The 20,935-nt window shown below is 40.4% G+C and overlaps 1 protein-coding gene across 1 annotated transcript in view; it reads left to right on the forward strand.

Annotated features, from left to right (window-relative positions):
- Positions 1–20,935, forward strand: part of MAPK8 (mitogen-activated protein kinase 8) — a 175,108-nt gene that overhangs the window by 33,503 nt on the left and 120,670 nt on the right. The window contains exon 2 of the mRNA XM_064430754.1: positions 16,110–16,267. The gene's annotated coding sequence lies outside the window, so the exon portion shown is untranslated. The remainder of the gene's footprint in view (positions 1–16,109; positions 16,268–20,935) is intronic.

Here is a 20,935-nt window from a genome sequence, read left to right on the forward strand (position 1 = left end):
AAAAGCTGTATTGTGCTGTTTGAAAAGCTTGTTCAAATTCTAATTCATACTTTCCCTATTATTTTTTAAATTTCCTTTTTTTAAAAAAAATTCATTATTTTTGAAATTAATTTTAAAATAAACTTGGCACTCTCAAACATCACCTAGGCAGGTTTTGGAGGCTCCTTGCCTGGAGATATTCAAAAGCCATATAGACACAATTGTGCTCTGGGAGACCTGGTTGAGCAGGGTGATTGGACTAGATAAATTCCAGTGATCTTTCCCAACCTTACCCATTTTGTGAATCTGTGAGATATAGCTACATGCATTTGTTTTTTTAATTTTAGTCTTTTAAAGGTAGAAAAGGTTTCAAATGATCATTTAGTACAATATACATATATGGATTATTAGGGAGACTAATGAAAACATTTTAACTGAGCTATAAAAGTGTCCATGATACAGGAATAGATCTGGTCAGTACTTCATGACTGGCAGACTAACATCTAGTCTGTACCACCTTTCTTTATGGCTGCATTGCAGAATAAAAAAACTAAGAGAAAGATTAGGTTTTTATTTCTCAAGGGATACTTATTAATATTCTTTAGCAGCACGGAAAAGAATCATATTTGCTCTTACTGCAATGGAAGTTAAACATAAATGAGCTGTGTTGCCCTCAGAAAAGACAGACATTTTGTGTCACTTCAGCACTGGTTCTGATCTGTTGACTAGGACAGCTTGCTCATGGTCTGCTTTTTTCCAATGCTCAGATTTTTGAAAACAACACAAAGGAAGAGGAGGAGTATTATTTTTAAATGGGTCAGCCCTCCTTGTGTTTTTAAACCATTTTAGGTGTTGATCACAATGTAATTTAAAGTATATATACACGGAGGTATAGGGCAAGTTAGGAAATACTATAGTGATAATAGCTCTTTTTAGAATTTATCCAGACATCCACAGCAGCTGGGTCCTGTCACAGCCCCCACAATATGTAAAAGGAGTTCTGTGTGCTTCTGAAGGAAACAAAAAATGACTCTGAAAGAGAAGACAGTTCCAGTTGGAAGTTTAAGTTTGTTCTCATAAAATCAAAAGTAAAGCAGAGAGCTGTGGAGTGTAGACTGGATTATATACAGGATGTGTGCTGCAATGGGGCAGCATGGGCAAAATGTTTTCTCATCCTTTGCCCTCTTATGGCCTGTCATTGTGAGACATGAACTGTATCACATGTAACTGTGATATTTGGAAAAAGAGAGTCTCTTCACACTTCTGTTCCACCAACACAAGGCTCTGGGTTAGGTGCTGTGTGTGGGACAGTAAAAGCAGGCCTCAGCAGTAGCATGTGTGTGTCTTATGACAAAGAACAAACTTTACTATAATGTCGTTCATCATGGTCATTAAACTAGAAATTTGTTGTTAAGAAACTGCTTACCAGAATCTAAGCAGCGCTGTAAATTTTTAAGGCAATCTTTGGCCACATCAGCTTGACTTTTTCTAGGCTTTATGGGGTTAGGCTGCAAGCGTGGAAACTCATGCACTGAGTATGCAATGGGAGAATTTTCTTATTGTTCCTGGAACACAGCAGAAAAGCATGCTGAGAACTGGAAGAACAACTTAGCAATAAAAAGGTGAGTATGACAAGCAGCTCCCAGGGTATGAGCTTTCAGGCAAGGCAAATGAATTCCTCACCACATCTGGTCTGCAAGTAGTGGGTGAACCTCTAAATAACCAGAGTTTGGTTAAGAATTCAACAGCTGGAATCTCCCAGCCATCAGAATCATGTCTGTTTTATCTCCAAAATGCCTATCCTCACAAAATCTGAGAAGCAGAGCTCTCCTTAGAATATTGTATTAGATTAATTCCTGAATCTAGAAGTACAGCAATTATAAAGAAAAGGAAAAGACAGAATAAAACAAAAAACCACCAAATAACAACAACAAAAAAAAAAGGAAAGAAGCAAACAAACAAAAACCAAAACAACAAAAAACACCCAACCAAAACAAAACCAAAAACACCTCAAAAAAAAAAAAAAAAAAAACAAACCCAAAACTTAGCACCATCTTCTGCAGTGTTCAGGTTGTTTTGAACATTTCCTGTAGCATGCTGAACAAGGTCATGATAGTCTTTGCTCCTGAGGTTCAGTTGGACTCCATTTCAGCGTAGAAGGCTGGCTTGGCACAGGTATGACATTTAGACTTGAACCTGGAGTTATATCTCAGAATGCAGCACTGGCAGAAATTGTTGGCGGCGGAAGGGCTAAGCAAATAGATCTTGGTATAAGCAAGTAAAAAATCAGTATTACTGGCTAAAATAAAGTTTATGAGTTAGCAGGCTGGAAAAGCCTGACATTTCTGGGGGTATGTCTGAGTGACATGTTTGCTGCAGATAACCCAAGCTGCCACTGATTTGGCCAGAAAATATCAGACTAGTGTTTTCCTTGTATAAACTGTTCCTGAGCTTTTCCCCCAAAGTATTGGGCATGCTTTTCATCAGTATAGGTTGGCATGACTTCTTTTTCCATCTGTTTGATGGAGGGGGGCAGGATGGAGTCAATATTTTAGTTTCTAAAAATAAGCATCCCAGTTCCATTTCCAAAAGGTTGGAAACTTTCACTCGACAATAGTATTTAGAGTTTCCATTTGCTTTGGCTTTCTCCTCGAGATGCCAGTGTTGTGGAAGGATATTACCTGTATGAACAGTACAGGTTTATGAGAGTGAAAGCTTATCGTGCCAATCCATCCAGCCAGCAGAGTGTGGCACCCCAAGGAGAACAAGGTGTAGGAGTTTAAAGAACAGAGTGGGACAGGAGGGGATGCTCTTCTTAAAGCATCGAAAATTCAAGGTGGAAAATTCAAAGAGAAGCAGTTTCCCAGGTCAGGTCCTGTAGATCATCACAAATGCCTGGTCATTGCTTGTGCTTGCATCTTTCAAAGGGTGCTGCATGGATTGGGATGATTGGTGGCATAATGACAGTTGCAGTTGTGAGCACTATCATCTGCCACCAAGAGAACAGTAATTAATAAGGTCTGCCCTGAACAATTCCACTGGCTTGTTCTATGCTGACATGTGCAACAAATTCTGAAGGGAAGAGACACTCGGTCTGGGGTCCCACCCATCCATCCCTCCTCCTCTCCTTTATCTTCTCACCCTACTTAGAAGCATTTTTTTCCTTTTCCTTTTTCTTATTTTTTCCTTCCCCCCAACCCCCCAGCAAAGATTACAGTGTATAAAAAAGACTGCAAAATAATTTTCTCTTTTACCTATGTTTCTGACAATGTTATGGACTTCCTTGGTGTGGAGCTCCATTAGGAATTCCCAGCAAATGAGATTTATTTGTTTATATTGATGCTTTGCAGCTATATGAATTCTGTGTGTTGCTGAAAATCACTGGTTGCTTCACTTTGTAAGTGAAGCTCTCTTTGCTCAGTAATCACCTTCTTGTATTTTGTTACTTAGTTTTCAAGTCTCATTTTACTACAGTTCAAGAGATTATGTACCAAAAATAAAGAAAAATATGTATTTACTTTAATCTGAGGGATTCCTTTTACTGCTTCTGGGTCAAAACATTCAAAGATACATATCTTTTGTTTAATTAGAGATCCAGTAAGTTGTCATATTTTCAAGATGACTTCAAGGTATGACAGTGCCAGATCTATATGCAGTATAATTAATGCTCATCACACAGAGGGCTAAATCAGGTGGAAAACCCTGGAACTTGGTGTGGTTATTATTTTCAGAGAACCTAAACTGATGTTCTCTGCAAGTAAACATGATGTTCAGATTCTGAATTCTGCTATAGTATGTATATCTAGAATAATTTAATAAATTATCGTCTAATGTCCCAAGTAGGCAAATAATATTATATTTCTACAGATATGAAACTCAGAACAGCATTAAGTGTGTATTTCTCTCACACCCTTCTGTTCTGCTCTTATATACCCAAGCTAGCAATGTTCGAGCCAGCTTCAGGAAGCAATAAAGCCATGGAAAGTGGCACTTAGTTAAAATAAAGTTAAAACTGAGTGTGAATGGAATTAAGTTTACAACTGTTCTTAATCATGCTGCAGTCATTGATTTTATCAGATGTATGAGATGTAATTTTATCAGATGAGTTCCATGAAATTGCAGATAATGAATTATTCCATGGCTGCTTTGTAGCATTTGGGAACAGGTGCTGTTGACCCACTTATGTGGAATACAAAACTGAATGAGAAGAAAGAGACTACCCCCTTACCCTATCAGAAAATTTAGGCAGGAATTAGCTGTCCTGAATTTGGCTACTTTGAGTAAAAGTGAGAAAGTACAGAGTATCGGAGAGAAAGTGCAGAATATGTTTTATATGCATGCACACATTCACGTATATGTGTGTGCATTTTCTTTTTTAGCAGTAGTGACTCATGACAACTGGAAACTTGGCACCTTCCCTTATTCCAGGTCTGGCATTGTGCCCACTCTGTGCATAGCAGGACTGAAAAGCTTTTCAATTTCTCCAATCCAATTCATAATGCAGCAGTTGCACAAGTTGCCACATGTGTGCTATTAGGAAGTCTCAGTAGAAATGGAAATAGACCTTGTCACGAAATATAGGCATTCATCATTGGTGATGCTGAGCTTCCCCACTTGGAGAATGGTTAGCTGTCTTGAAGTTCATTTACAAATTGATTAAAGCTTTGAAATGGGGCTGACTGGCTAATCCTGTTTATTCCCTCATGCCATTTGAAATTAATTGGAGGAAGATCAAAGGATGAAGATTGTTGACTGGTACAGGTAATAAGAAGGTCTCCTGCTCTGAGATTTGTAAATCCCCTTTTCAATAGAATAAATGAGAACTTTTTACAACTAGTTTGGATTCTCATGGTGTATGGATCCAGCATAGCAAAAACCCCATCAAAACCTGAGGTTTAAAAATCTATGATCAGGCACTACTCGGAGCAGCCACTGACTGTATAAAATGTGGAAAGCCCTTAGAAGTTCATTATTTCTCATGATATATAGCATAGTACAAATGGCTGGACTCGGTTTTTCTTTCTTTCTCTTTCTGTCTCTTTCTGGACAGTGCTGGACACGTGGAAGTTCACTTGTGTCCCCTGAAGTGCTAATGGAATATAATCAGGGTTCTAATATCTGGTTGGAACTTAAGAGGTTTGAGACTTAGAATAATTTACCTCTGAAGATTGTATTACCATGAGAATAGGAAATACCTTCACCAAAAAAATGATTGCAATGTCACTTAGACTGATAGCTGGAAATCCTTCTTTAGCAACAGGAAGGGTTATGCTGAGTGAAGCCACCTCATCACATGCAAATTAAATGCTACTGGGATCCTTTCCTTCGTCTCTTTGATTCTTAGAATCAAAGAAAGTGGAAGGTGATTTTGTTATAAACTTAATAAGTGTTTGGATCAGGTATATTTAGTATTGGAATATCTCCAGAGCAAACATACATAAAATCAGATATGTTTTACAGATTAATTTTAGAAGGCAGAGACTGCACAGCACCCATTAGAATGAAGTCTCAGTGCTGGTGAAGACAATTTTCACAGTGATATCAAATAATCTTTTGTGATAGCAGGCAGAATAATACATACAACAGAGATTCCAGAAATTGTTTCATATTAAGGAGATATAAGTGGCTTATTCTATATTGCCATGAGCAATATTCCACCTGACTGCAGTGTACCCAAATGGATGGAGACTCATCTTTCCAGTTCTGTTCTACTTGAACCACTGAGTGCTCAAATGGCTTCTGTGGCTCATCTTGGCAGCTTGGAAAAGCTTGGTTCAAGGGGTCCCCTTTTTGTTAATAGTGATTCTTTTCATGGATGTCTCTGTAGTCCCTAGCTCCAGCTGGAGTCTGAAGCAGAAGTTGTGTGTTAATGCTCAGCAGCAAAGGCTGGGGTTTTCCAGCCCAGCCAGATGCTGGAAGTCTTGGAAATCTTGCTAAAGAGCTTCCACATATCTGCCAGCTCAGTTGCTGCTTGGTTGTCAGCAGCTGTGGAGGACTGGCTTTGATGGCCTGGATGCCCCCTACTAGGCCTCTGTTCACACATTTAGATTTAGATGGTTTAGTTAGGATCTAGAGAGAAAAGTACAACTGTTTTTTTATATTTTACCAATTTTTACACTACCCTCTCCACTTAAGATTAGTACTGGCAGGTTGCAGTGTGTCATAGAATGGAATGTCACAGAGCTGTAAAAGCCAGGGCTGAAAACAGATTGTTACTTGAAGGGGAAATGCTGGCTGTGCTTCTTCTCTTTTATCCTACAACTGTATGTAACTTTACCAACCATTATTTTCTAGGTAGCTTTTTCTTGTGTCAGATCCTTTATGCTTGTCAATGCACTGAGAAAACAGAACTCATCTTTTCCATGCCTGGCCTTTTATTCTTATAAGGAGAGGGCTAATGAGAGTTTTAGAAACTTTAAGTACTTCATTTTTCCCCACTGTTCCAAACAATTGCATAGATAGTACTCTGGATAGTGATATTAGCTTGTTACAGAATTTGCTGCTCTTATTTCTTTATTCCAACAGGTTTTGCTTCTTCTATCTAGCAGTGTTAGGCTGCTGCTGCCTGTAATGTTAGGAGTGTGAGTGCTGATTTGTCATATAACACCAGGGATAGGTGAGTCTGCACTAACCCCCACAGATATCAGTAGTCTTGAATTCTGTGACATGTCTGGTGTACACCTTAGAGGAAAGATTAAATAAAGAAAGCAAACATCTCTCCATAACACAAGTCTAGATGGGAACAGGGAAAAATTGTTTGTGCCAATCTTTCTTCTCTCTGCCTGCTTTCATCCCACAATTTTAGTACCAAACATAACCCAAACCTTTGGAGTGTCTAAACTATTGGAATAAGATGTTATTTTATGTTTGGTTTCCATCTGGGTCTGGAAGCAGAAATGCCAGAATACCACAAGACAAGCCTCTTGCATGCTATTTCTAATCATGGACAGGAATCTGGCCTGCCCCCAGAAGGGCCTAGATGTGTTACAGCATTAGCAGGCATCCCCCAGAGCTCTGGGAAGTAAAGAAGTCTCAGACCATCAGCTCCTTATGACTTTCTTGGTTACTGGGTACATGCACACTTTCCTGTGTAACTGTAGGCAGCACTTGAGGACTTTCCAAACAGAGTACTGTGCCGGTTTGTGGCAACTTCTGTAAGAAGATCATGAAAATTATTGCCCAAAATGCCCAACAAAGGTGTGTAGATCTCAGATGTTCTCAACTGTCATTCAGATTACAGCTCTCATTCTCTGCTTCTCTACTGTTAAAACCAATAAATATATTATTATATGGAAGAAGATCCTTCCATGAAAATAAAAACAGCATTTCTGAAAACATATGCAAATGAGTGCAATTTTCATGGACTATGAAGATAGTAAGTAAGAACATGTTGTGATGTTGGTTACATTTGTTAGCTTAAGAGCATTCTTTGGGCTTTTGTGTACAGCAGTAAAGTCCCTCAGTCTGTCTTCCCTTACCCTGACAAAGTACCCTCATTAAGGGATTAAAGATGTTACTGCAATACTATTCATAATGTACACACTTTGCAGCCCCTCACATCTGTTTTCTGTGCTATTTATCCAATCATCGAGACCCTTATTCATATTTGCCTTGGAGATAACAGGACAGGACTCCAAAGGATTCCTGGGCAGTGAGGAAATGGCAGAGGATTGGTGTAATGGACTAATTAAAGACTTCAGGCTCAGACTAGAGAAATCCAGAAAGCCGTGGTGCAGAGAGAATCACAGGATACACAGACCTACCCCATTTCCAGTGACACAGGCATGATCAGAGCCACCTGACATTACATTCCAAAAAACCATGCCTCTGCCAGATCAACCAGCTTCTGATAAGCGGCTTATAAGTTCTCAGCCACATATTAAGAGAGATGACAGGTTTTACTTGCATGTGAGGAATGATGAGGAATCCAGGCTGTTTATCCAGGTTTTGCTCTCAGTAAGGCAATCAGGCCACATGTGAGTCAGTCAGACTTTGCTCTCTTCTTTCTGACCTCTCAATTGTTTGACTATCTTCTATATGACTGCAGAATACCCATATGCATGATTTATTATAGAAGTGAGTTTGACAGCCTAGATCCCTCGGTGTTACTTATGTTTAATTTCAAAAATTCCTAGAGAAGGAGAATTATACAAAATTTTACTGCAAAACAACAAACATACTTTGTAAAACAGCACTTTTAAATTATTTCACATATTTGTTCACCTCGAGATGTGTATGTGCTGTATAAGATGGATTAACTTAATACAATTTTTCAAGTCGAAACCTCATTAATTTAAAAGTTGGAATTATGAAAAAAGGTTTTCTGGGTACTTTTCAGTGTTACTTTGTTGAAATCAGTAGATAACAATGAAACTTCCAGTGGAAATGCTGCAAGTAGTTCTATGTGACAGCTAAATATCACTTGCAAAGCATGAGTAAAGTGAAACACCAGGAAAGATGTACAAGGCAAGAGGCAACGAATAAGGATACATGTAGTAAAAGGGGTTACAAAGTGCTGGCTATTTCTGTGGCCAATGTGACAGGGAATTTTATGATAAAAATAAAGGCTTCTGAGCTGCCAGGCTTAATGAATTAAAGCCACAAGGATGGCTGTAGCAAACTCAAACTCCTTGCAGCCTGACAGCTGGATACTTAAAACAAGTGTGAGGGCATTTCCATTGTCTAAACATTACCCAGTGTTTTGTACAGATCTTTATGGAAGAGAGTTTTAAACAGACATTTGAAGAATTTTAGGGTCACATGCTCTGCTTCTTCATCTGGCTAATATCACGAGTAAATAAGTTCTAAACAAATTTAAAGAAATGAGAAGACTTGCCAAAACTTGCCAAAAGAGATTCAGAGTTGAGAAAAAAGTTGGAGCTTCAGTCTCCAAGAGTAATTTACCAGCCCCCAGGCTACTGAAACTTCTCCCTGGCCATCCCTCAGCTGTGCAGGCAGTCTAAATTGTTTTGGCAACCAAGTGCTTTCTCCTATTACAGACCAAAATACTATATTACAGAAGGGCATACGATGGGTGTCCTTGGCTCTCACATCCCGTAGCAGAGTATGGCCTCATCTGAGCCTGGGTGCGCTTTCTGCATGACCAGAGCTCTTGCAACTCTGCAGTGCTGCTGGCTCTGCTCCTCTGGGGAGTATCAGCCTCTGCTTGCTCCATGGTCATGGTTGCAGCTGCCCTTGCCTCCATTACACAATAAGGCCATGGAGCCTTTCTGCTTGGGAAGTTCCTCTCTCTGCTTTAGAGCACTCAGAGCACAAATCCATTTTCTGTCATTGTATCAAAAGCTCAGTTTGGTTTTGAATCTAGGGAGTAATATGACCCCAGAGTTCTCTGACTTGGAGATATACCAGAAGTATATCAACTGGAACTGGCTATTCCCTGAAGCTTCAGTGGAAAATCCCTTTTGAATTTGCTCTGAAATTCTGTTTTCTTTCAACTTCTTCCCACATTGTATCTCCTTCATTTATAGAGGAATGACTCAAATGTCCCTATTTGAATTCTGCTGAACTAACAGAAGTTGGGTAGCACAGATGAGAGGAGATCTTCAGACACATTCCTGTTTTCTGACCTGGGCACTATGAAGTGTTTATCTGACACTGTCTTCTCAAAGAAAATGACCCCAGCATAATGGCCTGATGAAAATTACCTAAAAGCCAGGGTGAGCTTATTTTAGCTAGAATTGGCTATGGTGGAAAACTATAATCTCTAAATTTCTGGGGGGTGAACAAAAGAGACTCAGGACCCAGAGACGAGCTACCACTCTTACTTATTTTAGCTAGAATTGGCTATGGTGGAAAACTATAATCTCTAAATTTCTGGGGGGTGAACAAAAGAGACTCAGGACCCAGAGATGAGCTACCACACACTCTTACTGCAGTAGGAATTGCAACTATTTAAATACTTCTAAGTCTCCTGCATGTTTCCTGTCAATGTCCACAGGACCTCTGGAGAAGGTTTACTTATGATGTTGTTGTGGAAGAACACTGATTCTAGTTTGATTTTGATTGTCACAAAAGAACAGTGCAATAGGATTTGTACAGTTTTCATTGTGCCAAATGGCATGGCTAGTGGTTCAGAAAACGTGAATTCTGCACCTTCACTTTTTTTTCTGGCTTCTCAGGTGATTGTGATAAAGTTTGGAATTCCCATGTTTTCGTTTTCCTCACAACTCAAGTTGGACCTCCTTTGTAAAATACTTGAAACAGAAGTATAAGACACTGGTTTGACTGTGTAGTATTATAATATATTAATATCAAAGATGTTGATGTTTGTGTAGTCCTCTGTATCTGGACCAAAGATTAGGACCTGACCAAAGATGTGGTTTGGGTTTCCAGTTGGGTTTTCACAACTTGGCTGAGGCTTTGTCCATCACTCCCTGATGGACCTGAGGCATCACTGAAGGGCAGGAGGCCACTTCCTTATGTGCTGTTAGCAGTTGGTGATCTCAGGAGAGACAGTGGCCAGCAGGAATGGCCGTGGTGAGCAGCACACCCTGCTGCCTGTCACAGTCACAGGTTAATCAGGTACAGTAATTTGTGAGAACATTAATAAATACAAATCACTCTCTAGAGGGCTGCAATACATTATTTTACCTCTCAACAATAACAGACCTTATTATCTTTCAGGGAGAAACTCCTGTCAGGGCAATCAAGGATGGACACTTTTAATGAAGACAAATGATCTCCTTCAAAGGAGCGGTGAGCCTTGATTTGGCTTAATGGCTCACTAGTATGAAGCATGGATTTAATCAGAGCTCCAGCTTCTGTCACACATGGGTCTTGAAGTCAGGTAATTGGAGGCAGGTGCTAAGTACAATTTAAATGAAATGTCTAGTTAATAAGGACAGTTTGAAACATGCAATTTATACCCCTCCCCCAAACCCTAGTCCTCTCAGGGACATGAAGGCAGCCAGCTGTGCTTGGGAACCAAATGACTTAATTTCTCAGCATTGCCTTTCACGCTCAAAATACTATGCTGCTACTTTTACCTTGCCAGATGCCCCAGTTGGAGTGACCTTCTTTCAGACAAGATGGGCAACTGAGGGGCTGTTAGAGCTCATTGTGCTTTGTTTTGTGCTGGAAGGGGCAGCTGAACCAAAATCTGAGCAGAGATGAGGTCCATAACATTCTGGCTCTTAAATAGTCAGAGTCCAGTGAGGGAATCAGAAGGATTAGAGTAGTTTCCTTAAATGTGTATTGCCCCTAACTGTGGATCTGAATGTGGCCTTCCAGACTGCATAGTGCATTTTAGATGGTCACAACTGCTTTGTTGATATTGGAGTTTGGACGACACCCCATGCCTCTCATATTGGAAACTGAGGAACCTCCGGAGAGCACCAAGGCTCCCTTCCTGCATGCTTAACCTGATATGTTTCCTTCCAGGAACACAATCACAGTTGTATTTATATTCTTTTTTTTTTTCTTTTTTGGTGATGATAGGCCAGGAAGGAAAGCATAGCCTCTGAATATTTGGGTGCCAGCAAGAAACTTCCTACTACTTGTGGCCTATGTCCAGTTTCATTTGGAACCATGCAGGAATTCTCAGCATCACTAAGTCCTGTGCTTCAAACAGGAATATTTTATCTTTTTTTTTTTTCTTTTTTCCCCTTGAAAAACTTGGTCATGGAGTCATCTGCTTATGAAGTAAAAAAATGTTTGTGGCTGAGGAAGAAAATCTGAACATATAACTTTGAACAAGTGGAATATTGCTGAATAAAAAAAAAAGGTTATTTTTTAATGAATCTCCAATTTTTGAAGAATAGCCTCTCATTTTCAGACATTTGATGTCAGCAACACTGAACTTTATAGGGGATAAAAGGAATTATAGAAAGTTCAGTGAATATCACTAATACATTTTTTCATGCTCTAGGTTTGCAGACATGAATCAACACAAATCCTAATTATCAATTACTTAGAAGTAAGGTTTAGAAGGCAGAAAGCATAACTACATTCCTATAGGTACCACATGATCTCCTTTGTCCCTTTTAGACCTTTCTGCTATCCCTTGAAACTAACAGTTAAGAGTAGTGAATTCATGACCAACCCAAGATTTTACTTCTGAGGGAGAAAGTAATTAGCCACTGGGTGTGGAAGTATTTTCCATTAGCAATTTTTTAAACCCAGACTGGAATGCAACTAAGCCTGAAGGGAACTCCATGACTGGGAGAAACCACAAATCTTCGCTACAAGGAGATTTCTACGATCAACTGCTGTGAGACTCATTTCTTTGTCAAGGAAGTGCACACAGGCAAATAAGGACCCTCGATGCAACTAAGGAATCAGATATTTCTGTGTGCTGTCTTGGGATGGCATGTGTTATGCTGCTTTGCAGTAAGGCCAGGCAACAGGTAGGGCTGTCTCTCTACAGCAGGACTAAAGTAATTAAACCTGAGCCATGGTAGGCAGGTGCACTTATTTCTGACAGCATGATGTGACAGTGATATTGGAAATTAATTTCTCTCCATTAATACTTTATTACTGCAGGACCATTCAAGATAAGTTGACCTCTAAGGAATCTTTTTTAATGAAGAATTAAAGTATCTCTGGCTCAAATTGCTCATTGAAGTGCTTGGAAACAGGAATTGTTCCTGGGAGCCTCTACAGTTTTGTCTAGATTTCAGGAAACCAAAGAAGTTTTGGTTTTTCAGATACATTTTGAAATTCATTGTTGCTTTTCTTTTTTTCTTTCTTTTCCCTTCATCTGTTTTTTTTTTTTTTAAATTGGGAATAATGATGAGCTATAATTAAGAGATGAGAAATAGAACAATATTGAGAAGGCAAATGGATCAAGGAAAGAGTCAGAAGTAAAATACGGGCCTTTTACATTGGAATTGGTTAGTGTTCAGCTGACCAGAGTCCTGCTACCCTTCTGCTTTATGGCTTGAATTCCTTACAATAGCATCAAAGGTGGAAAAATTCCCATCAGTTACAAAACAAATAAAAAGCAAAATGTTCAGATGGCCTTTCAAGTTCATAGCCACATTGTGGTCATGGGTCTGACTGCAGCTCAGGCAGCTGCAAAAGAGCTGCCAGCTATTGGAATTACTGTGTGGCTGCACTGGGTACCAGAAGCAGTGAACATTCAATAGCATGGGCTGCAACACAAAGTGAACAAGGCTGGCTGTTGTGTGAGCAAAGGCATTGTGTCAGTTGTGATCATGTCTGCCTGTAGTGAAGGAGAAAAGCAATGTTCTGTAAATGGCAGAGGTTTGTGCTTCTAATCCCAGGGTCACGTGTGTGTAAGTAGACCATTTGTCATGACAATGGATGCTGATGGGAGGGAGAAAATAAGGGTAATTTCATTCTGTACTGGATGACAGTGTGTTACAATGTCTACCTTGCATTTTAAATGTTGGTTGTTTCTGTGTACTTGCCACAGTGAGATGTTTATGGCAGGAAGAGAAATTACTATTCTGTCAGAAAAGAAAGCATTGGAAATACAATGATACTGCTTTTAGTCATTGTCCCAACTGAGGAAGAAGTTCTCAGAAGAAGAGGTATTTGTGATAACTATATAGATCGCTTTAGTTGATGCAGGGAAAAAAAAGTGGAGAGAAAGCCCAGGCTGGAATTTTATTTCCCGTCTCCTTCTCAGCAGTATGAATTGGGACAATGTAATCATGGAGTGGTGAGTAGTTAGTGCATGTTCCATTTGCAGTCATGAATTCTCAAAAGATATATGCAGCTCTTAGAGACAACTCACACCTTAAAATGAGAGTATTCCAGTTTAGATTGGAAGCTATTTTGATAGGCAGGAGGAGAGCATAACACTGATAGCTGCAGTGAGCAGGACACAAGACTAACTAGGATGACCTGCTGAGTCACAGGAATGAAATTATCTCCTGAGCTGAATCACCCTGAGACTGTTGTCAGCTTGTCAGGGCACTAGCAAGTGTGCCCAAACTGTGTTTGTTCTTCTGCATGCTCTTGGCTGCTGTGTACTCTGTAGGGAGCAGTGTCCAGTCTATTCCCAGCTACAAAGGACAAACGGGCTCTGCTGTTCTTATGGACAGTGATTGCTTCAGTACAGTCATTTGTGAGAGCTGGTGCAGGAAAACCAGCTGCCAAGTTTCCCATGTGCAAGGTTGCAGAAATAAGGCCTAGGGCAGAGGTTCATTGATACTGATCAGGATTCGCTTTCCCAGCTCTAGGAGCTGTTCACCATAAGGCCAAGTAATTTTGTCTCAATGTGTACTTCAGTGTCTGTAAAAAGCCCATAAATCATGCTCTCAGAAGTGAAATTATTTGAAACCCTCCTCGAAAAGTTCTATCCAAGCCCAAGCTGCCATAGTCAAACCAGCCCCAACAATACCTCATGAAATGTGTTCCTTTCATGTTTGTTCTGGGGCCATGGGGAACAATGTCCTTTCAGGACAATTGATGTCTGCAATTCATGGTGAATTTCCTTTCCTTCTCTCATTAAAATCCATTCATTTTCAGCTCACCCTCTTCATTCTCAAAAATACATCTTGGATATTTGTCAACTTCTATTCATCTTAGTCTGTGCATCTAATCTCTTTGAGTCTGAATATTTCCTCTGATGGCAGAGCCTTGAGAGTGCTATTCTGCCAATTGGGATGCATTGAGGAGAGCCTCTTGGCAAGCTGGCTCATTCTAGGGGAACAGACATATTTGAGTAGTGAGACCTCAGGCATTTATACTGTACAGGAGACCACAATGCTCAGCACTCAGTAAAACTCAGAACAGAACCACTGCCTAGAAAGCAAAATGCTTACTGGCAAATGTTTTTCAAAATGGGCATGGAAAGCTGGCTTCAGTGCCCAGTTTAGTTCAGTACTCCCTGTGCAGGCCACTTCACCCAACATGTAGCCTGGAAGGCAGTAACACAGGCTTGCTTCTTGTGCATGTTACTGTGCCTGCTTCCTGCTCTGACACGTGTGTCAGCCAGAGGAGAGCAGAACTGTGGTGGTGTTATTCCCTGGCAGTATGTGAAAAGAGATTGACTCCTTTCAGATAAAACTGTTCAAAAGCAGTAAAATCATAACAGCTTTGCCCACTGGTGATTCAGCAGTGTCTCATCCACTGACAAAGCGAGGCTGTCCTCAGCTCCTTACCCTGTTCTCTTGAAAAGGGAAAGACGCTGTACGTGACTCAGGAAGAGACTCTTCCTGCCCTAACTCCAGAGATCCTTGAGAGCTTGGTGACATCTGGTGGGAACTGGAAGGATCACAAGCCTTTTGTGATGACTGCAAAATAATTGATAAAAATAAATTTTAAAAACACCCTCTCGAAAACAAGCAAAAATATTGATATTATGCTCAGAATCACAAGAATACAAAATCTAAACATGATTTTATAATGATACATGCTGAACGTTGTATAGTTCAGAGATCAAAGGGCTTGAAAGGCTGGTGGGACATAACAGAGCTGAAATACAAGGAATTTGTCATTGGATTTTTGCTGGAATGTAAATGCTATCTTTTTATCAGTCTGGTCAGAGTTTCAGTATAAACCCAAATTATGCAGGTCACAAATGCTCATCATGCAGCTCTAGTCTCCCATGATATAACCAGTCTCCATCAAGTTTAAATTTGCAGAAAGCACATGTAGTACCTTAGCTGGAGTGTACTGTTGTGGATTTGTTCAGCAACCCACTAGTGAGCAGTGACATATGTGTGTCCAGAGCTAGGATGAGTTGTGGGTCTGGCAGTGGGCACAAAACTTCAGTGAAGGGAAAGGTAGTGAAATTAAAGTTATATTCAGGCTAATTCTGATAAGGAAAGATGAAGGATATTTCATGAAGTTCAAATAATTATCCCATTTGATCTGCATGAATATGTATGTGAATGGGTTTTCCCTTTTTTTCCTGCCTCTTTTAAATCCCATAAACATAAGCATTATTGCCTTCCCTCTCATTTTTGCAAGTGCACTTTTTGGATCTAGCAGCATACAGCATTTCTGCAGCTTCCTTCACAAGATGGAACAAATAATAACCAGCAAGATTTTCTTTCAGAAATGGGAACAGTATGTCCCCTGAAAAACAGAGCACTCCCTGCTTTTGCCAGATGTTTTGTGACATATTTGATAAAGAAAGAAAAGTCTGAATCAATCAGTTATTAATCAAACTCCTTTTCTTCTTCCTCCCTTTTTAGGATTTGTAATGGGAAAGAATGAATTTAGGAGGGAATCAGTAAAATGATGGTCAAAGTTTTCTGGAGCAATTATGAAGGCTACACCATTGATCTAGCTGCAACTGAGAGTCCAGAATGTGTGTACACAGTGAAGGATGCTGAAAACCTTAAAGCTACTGGTAAGTGTAAACAATTGCAGCCTACTACTGCAGCTTATTTATATTTTCATTCTTTGGTAAGAAAGAGTTAGGCTAGAGGACAAAGCAGGGAGGTTTTCAGCCTACCAAGTCCAAAGCAGATGCTCTCTTAGCCACATAGGAGAATTGTTTTTTAATCTAAGGATTCTGGTTGTGTGCCTTGAGCTGCTCAGACCTCTGCCTCTCTTCACATGCCGGTTCATCTCTGCAGTGCTGTCATGCTGTGTAGTATCACTGCTGATAACCTTTTTTAGCAGAACCAGTTGTCCAATGACTTCACATATGAGGCTGCTTGCCATTGTATGAGCTCTGTCTCTATGGTTTCTGACAGCATGAGGTGACCTAATTCACCCCAGTGGGTCCATATTCTCACTGGGAGATTCCCCCCTCTGACAGGCCATTGTCAGCACCCATCCTGCCAGGACTCTGCAAGCCCTCACCTCGTGTTTGTGCAAGCACAGAGCTGCACACAGATGGGCCCTTCCTGAAAGCTGGCCTGGTGAGTGGCTGCTTGCACAGGCAGAGTGAGCACAGGGCACAAACCTAAAACTAGCTGGGTACACCTTAGGACTTTAACATGGTAGACTCTATGGAATGTTTGGAGTTTAGGGTTGGGGGAGACCATTATTTTAGGCTCCCTGACCAGTGCTGGAGCTGGATGCAGTTCTGCTCCAATGAGGAGCTCATGGAACTATTGTGACACAGTGGTAAGCTGTTAAGTTCATGCACAGAAAGCCGTGTTCAACACTATGCTATAAACATATCTTTTGATTCAGTGAGATTCTCCTGCCCAGACAGGAATGAAGGTAAAATCCAGACTTACAAAGCCTCTACTAGCTGTAAAAGTACACTTGGTTGAGTATTTTTGATTCTGTTCTATAGAAAGCAATGTCACATACATACACTCACATGCAAACACACACATTACTGTGTCTTGAGGATTGATATCTGATTTTAGTGTAGATTATTCTGTCATTTGGCAGAAGGTGAGAAAAAAGGGAAAAAGAACATTATGACAAAAAGTTAAAGAAAGGTGGAAATTCTCCCGGCTAGCCCCATTTCCTGCATAATTTGTTGACAATCTGTATCCATTACCAGCCTGCTCCCATGGCAGGTAAATGCATCCACACTCATGTAGATGCCCTTCCCAATTTTGCCAGCTTTCTCACATACTGGTACACATTATGTGTGTTTGTGACATGAGATGAATTTGGAGAGAGTATATTCTACCTCTTTCAGAAGTGAAGACAATAGCAATATATAGGCTTGGTGCTCTCAGCTGTTATAGAAGTAACTGAGAGTTAAAAGCAGATCAGTCACATCCCAATCAGTGCTCAAGGAACAGCCAGACAGGAATAGAAGTCGGGCATTTTGGAGGGAAACTGTGAAGGGAACTGAACATGTGTAAAGCTACAGAGAGGACATTGCTCCTCTATAAGGATATAGACATGGGAATAATGGGCACATTACCCTCATCTTTGCTGTGAAATGATTTTGAGACAAGTTGGGCTGAAGCTACAGAAAGCAGCAGCTTTGATAACAATACTTTTCTGCCCAAGGCTGTAATCACTTCAGCTGGCTACAGGCCGCTGATCAATGAAGTCCTGACCACCTGGAGGTAGCCTAGTTGTATTTTGAATTCCTCAAGGACTTTACAAAAAACTGGGAGTCAAGATGCACAATCAGAAGTGAGGTGTGTAAACCTTTTGTCCTATTAATGGAACTACTAAGAGAGAGAACTGATGATAAAGGAGAAGGAAAAAAGATATTTTATTCATTGGATATTTTTAACATACTGACTTGATGTTTGTGTTCTCGGTTTAATCTGTGTTCTTCTCAGAACTCCAAGGAAGTAACTGAGTTTCATCAGATGCTTTGATAGAGCTCAAAGGAGTGTTATGTAAATCCCGGGAAGACTCTAAGGATAATTTAACCTTTTGGGCCACTGACCAAGCCTAGCAGAGGAGCATAACCCAGCAGCCACCCAGCTTTTAGCCAGGGATCTAAGTGAATGTTGTTGAGAGAAGGAATAGATGGAGATATCTTTATGTCATTGAAAATCTCAGCAGGGGCTGGCATGAGGTGCTCTGGAAGGAGATGCTCTTGCCTAGAGCAATGTTGCTCTGAAGGAGTTGGGTATTTGTATTGAGATGAGAGGTGTGGTCATCCCAGCACTGCTGGCATTCCAGGCTTTGTGTGGATTCTGTCTATGGGAACAGAAGTCCCATAGAGTTTTAGGTCTTTTGATCTAAAATTGCTGTCAGGCAAAGGGAATGATGCTGAGTCCATGCTAAGTGACTCAAGTTAGGTGATACTAGCAGAATTTCTAGCTGTCAAATAACACTTGGTTCCTACTCCATTTTCAAATAATACCTGAGCAGAATCCTACTCTTTCCCTTAGTGAAATTTTTCCCTTAATGATTCAGTACTAATTTCCTAATAACAGAGATATATGCTACATGTGTCCTAACTCACACACAGAGGTGAAGGGGAATGTGTGGTAACTGAAAAGTGCAAGCATGAAGAATATTTCATGTCTTGTATTGTCTTTTACTTGAGTATTCACTCAGTACTTCTCAAGTATTACCTGTGACTTGTGCATCTTCTTTAAGACAGCAAAGCAGTAGACAAAGAAAATGAGGCATGATACGGTTAAAGGAACGTATCTTAAAATGAGTTATAGATATGATGAAGAGAGGAACCCAGGAGTTCTAGAGGAATATATGCAGTGCTATTTCAAGTTAAATAAACTAACTTTTTATTTCTTATATCAAGTGAAAGTCAAAATTCCTGGAGAGTAATTAAATTGTTTTATCTTGGGATTAAAAAAAGAAGTCAGAAAGCATTGTCTATGTTCCTGTTGAATACTCAACTACAAGTTTTGCCTGCTTTCAGTGGATAGAAAAGGGTGGAAGCAGCATAGGTTAATGAGAGACCAAGGTTCAGGTTCCTGCTTCTGGAACAATGGCAGCTTCCTGATCAGCATGAGAGTGTCATCAGGATGGTTCCTTTGATGACATGGTGCTAAACCTGCAGTAAAATCTAAAGCAGTAAAATAAAGAGCTGAGGGAAGTTTGGGATTTTCTTACAAAGGCTCAGATTTGGATCTGTTGTTTCATCCAACATTTCTGAAAGTGTGTGAACTAAGTTTCTATCTGCTATAGGGGTGCTTTTGCATGTGTTACCATCTGTAGTAAGACTGCCGGCCTGGCATGCCTTCTCCTGATGTTGTAGCCCAAGCTCCTGCTTTATCAGCACTTTTACAAATACAATTACAGCAGTTTCCTTGTGCTCATGGTGGGGATTTGCTTTGTGAATACTTGTGTTGCTATAGCTACATTTCCCTAATGTTCATTATTTCTCATAGTGTCCTTGTCACTTATCCAAAGGTGCTGGCATTAAGTAAACTCACAGCATGTTGTTTCTGCCTTGGGAACTATTGGTAGGTGTGCTGAATGAGCCAAGGGGTACTGCAGCTGGTGCCTTGCCTGGAATAAATCTGCTTCAGCCATGAAGGAAGTGGCAATGGAAATAGTTAGAATCTTTTTACAGCAGTGCGATGGGAAAGGAAAGCCTACAGTCATTGGCATGTCTTTCCAAGAGTGTTGAACAGGAAGGAGAAGAAGGGATTGTCATCTCTCAAGAGAACAAATGCAGGGAGGGGAGGGAGCACAGGCAACCTCAGCTAATTGCTAGGTTGTGTAATGAGCTGGGGTGCTGGACAGCTACTGTATAGTCCCCATTGTGTCTGTCGCCTGGTTGGGGGTGTACTGCTCTCAGGCATTTTAACTGCTTTTTGGGGTTTTGTTTTTGAATGGTTTAATGAGAAAGCTAAATAGCTGTATAATTCAGAACAGGATTGCAAAAAGTTCACTGTCCCTCAGGCGTGAATGTGTAACTGGTGCTGTGCAGAAAAGGCAGTGAATTCTGAATAGCCACCTACTTCATATGGGATGACACTGAACAGTTAAGACTATGTAAAAAAGTAGAGATGATTGCTGGCAGACTGACATCCAAGATGTGCTCCATACTCTGTATCTTTTCTTAATCTCCTGTATTGTTTCCTCAGGCCTTGATCAGTCCTTAAGTGGTATTAGAACAGCAGCTATCACTTGTCAATTGGCACCAGTAACTCTATCTCCTAATTTCAGTAGGCTGTTGGATGTAGCTGTTGGTTGGAATCTTATACTCTCTCTATACTTGTGTATAGTAATTGTATATTAAGGGCACTGTGATGGTTAAGAAATGTCTGTTGTGTAAGGAGAAGCTGAGAGTTTGGGCTGTTTGGCATGGAGAAGAGAATGCTCAGGGGGATCCTATCAATATGTACAAATTCCTAAATGGGAGGAAGTAAAGAGGTAAAAAAGCAGAAACAGATTCCTATTAGTGGTATCCAAAGACAGGACAAGATGCCATGGACACAAACTAAAATCCAGGAAATTTCCTTTAAACATCAGACAAAAACTTTTTTACTCTGAGCATGGCCAAATAGCATAACAGGTTGCTTAGACATGTCAAGGAGTGTCCATCCTGGAGATACCCAAACCCACGTGAATGGAGTCCTGAGCTCAAGGTGAAACTGCTGGAGTTGGAGGGTTTAGACTGGACGGTTCCCAGAGCTTCCTTCCAATCTCAGCTATTCTGAGTTGT

This window comes from Passer domesticus, chromosome 8, assembly GCF_036417665.1.
Source record: "Passer domesticus isolate bPasDom1 chromosome 8, bPasDom1.hap1, whole genome shotgun sequence".
NCBI classification, from domain to species: domain Eukaryota; kingdom Metazoa; phylum Chordata; class Aves; order Passeriformes; family Passeridae; genus Passer; species Passer domesticus.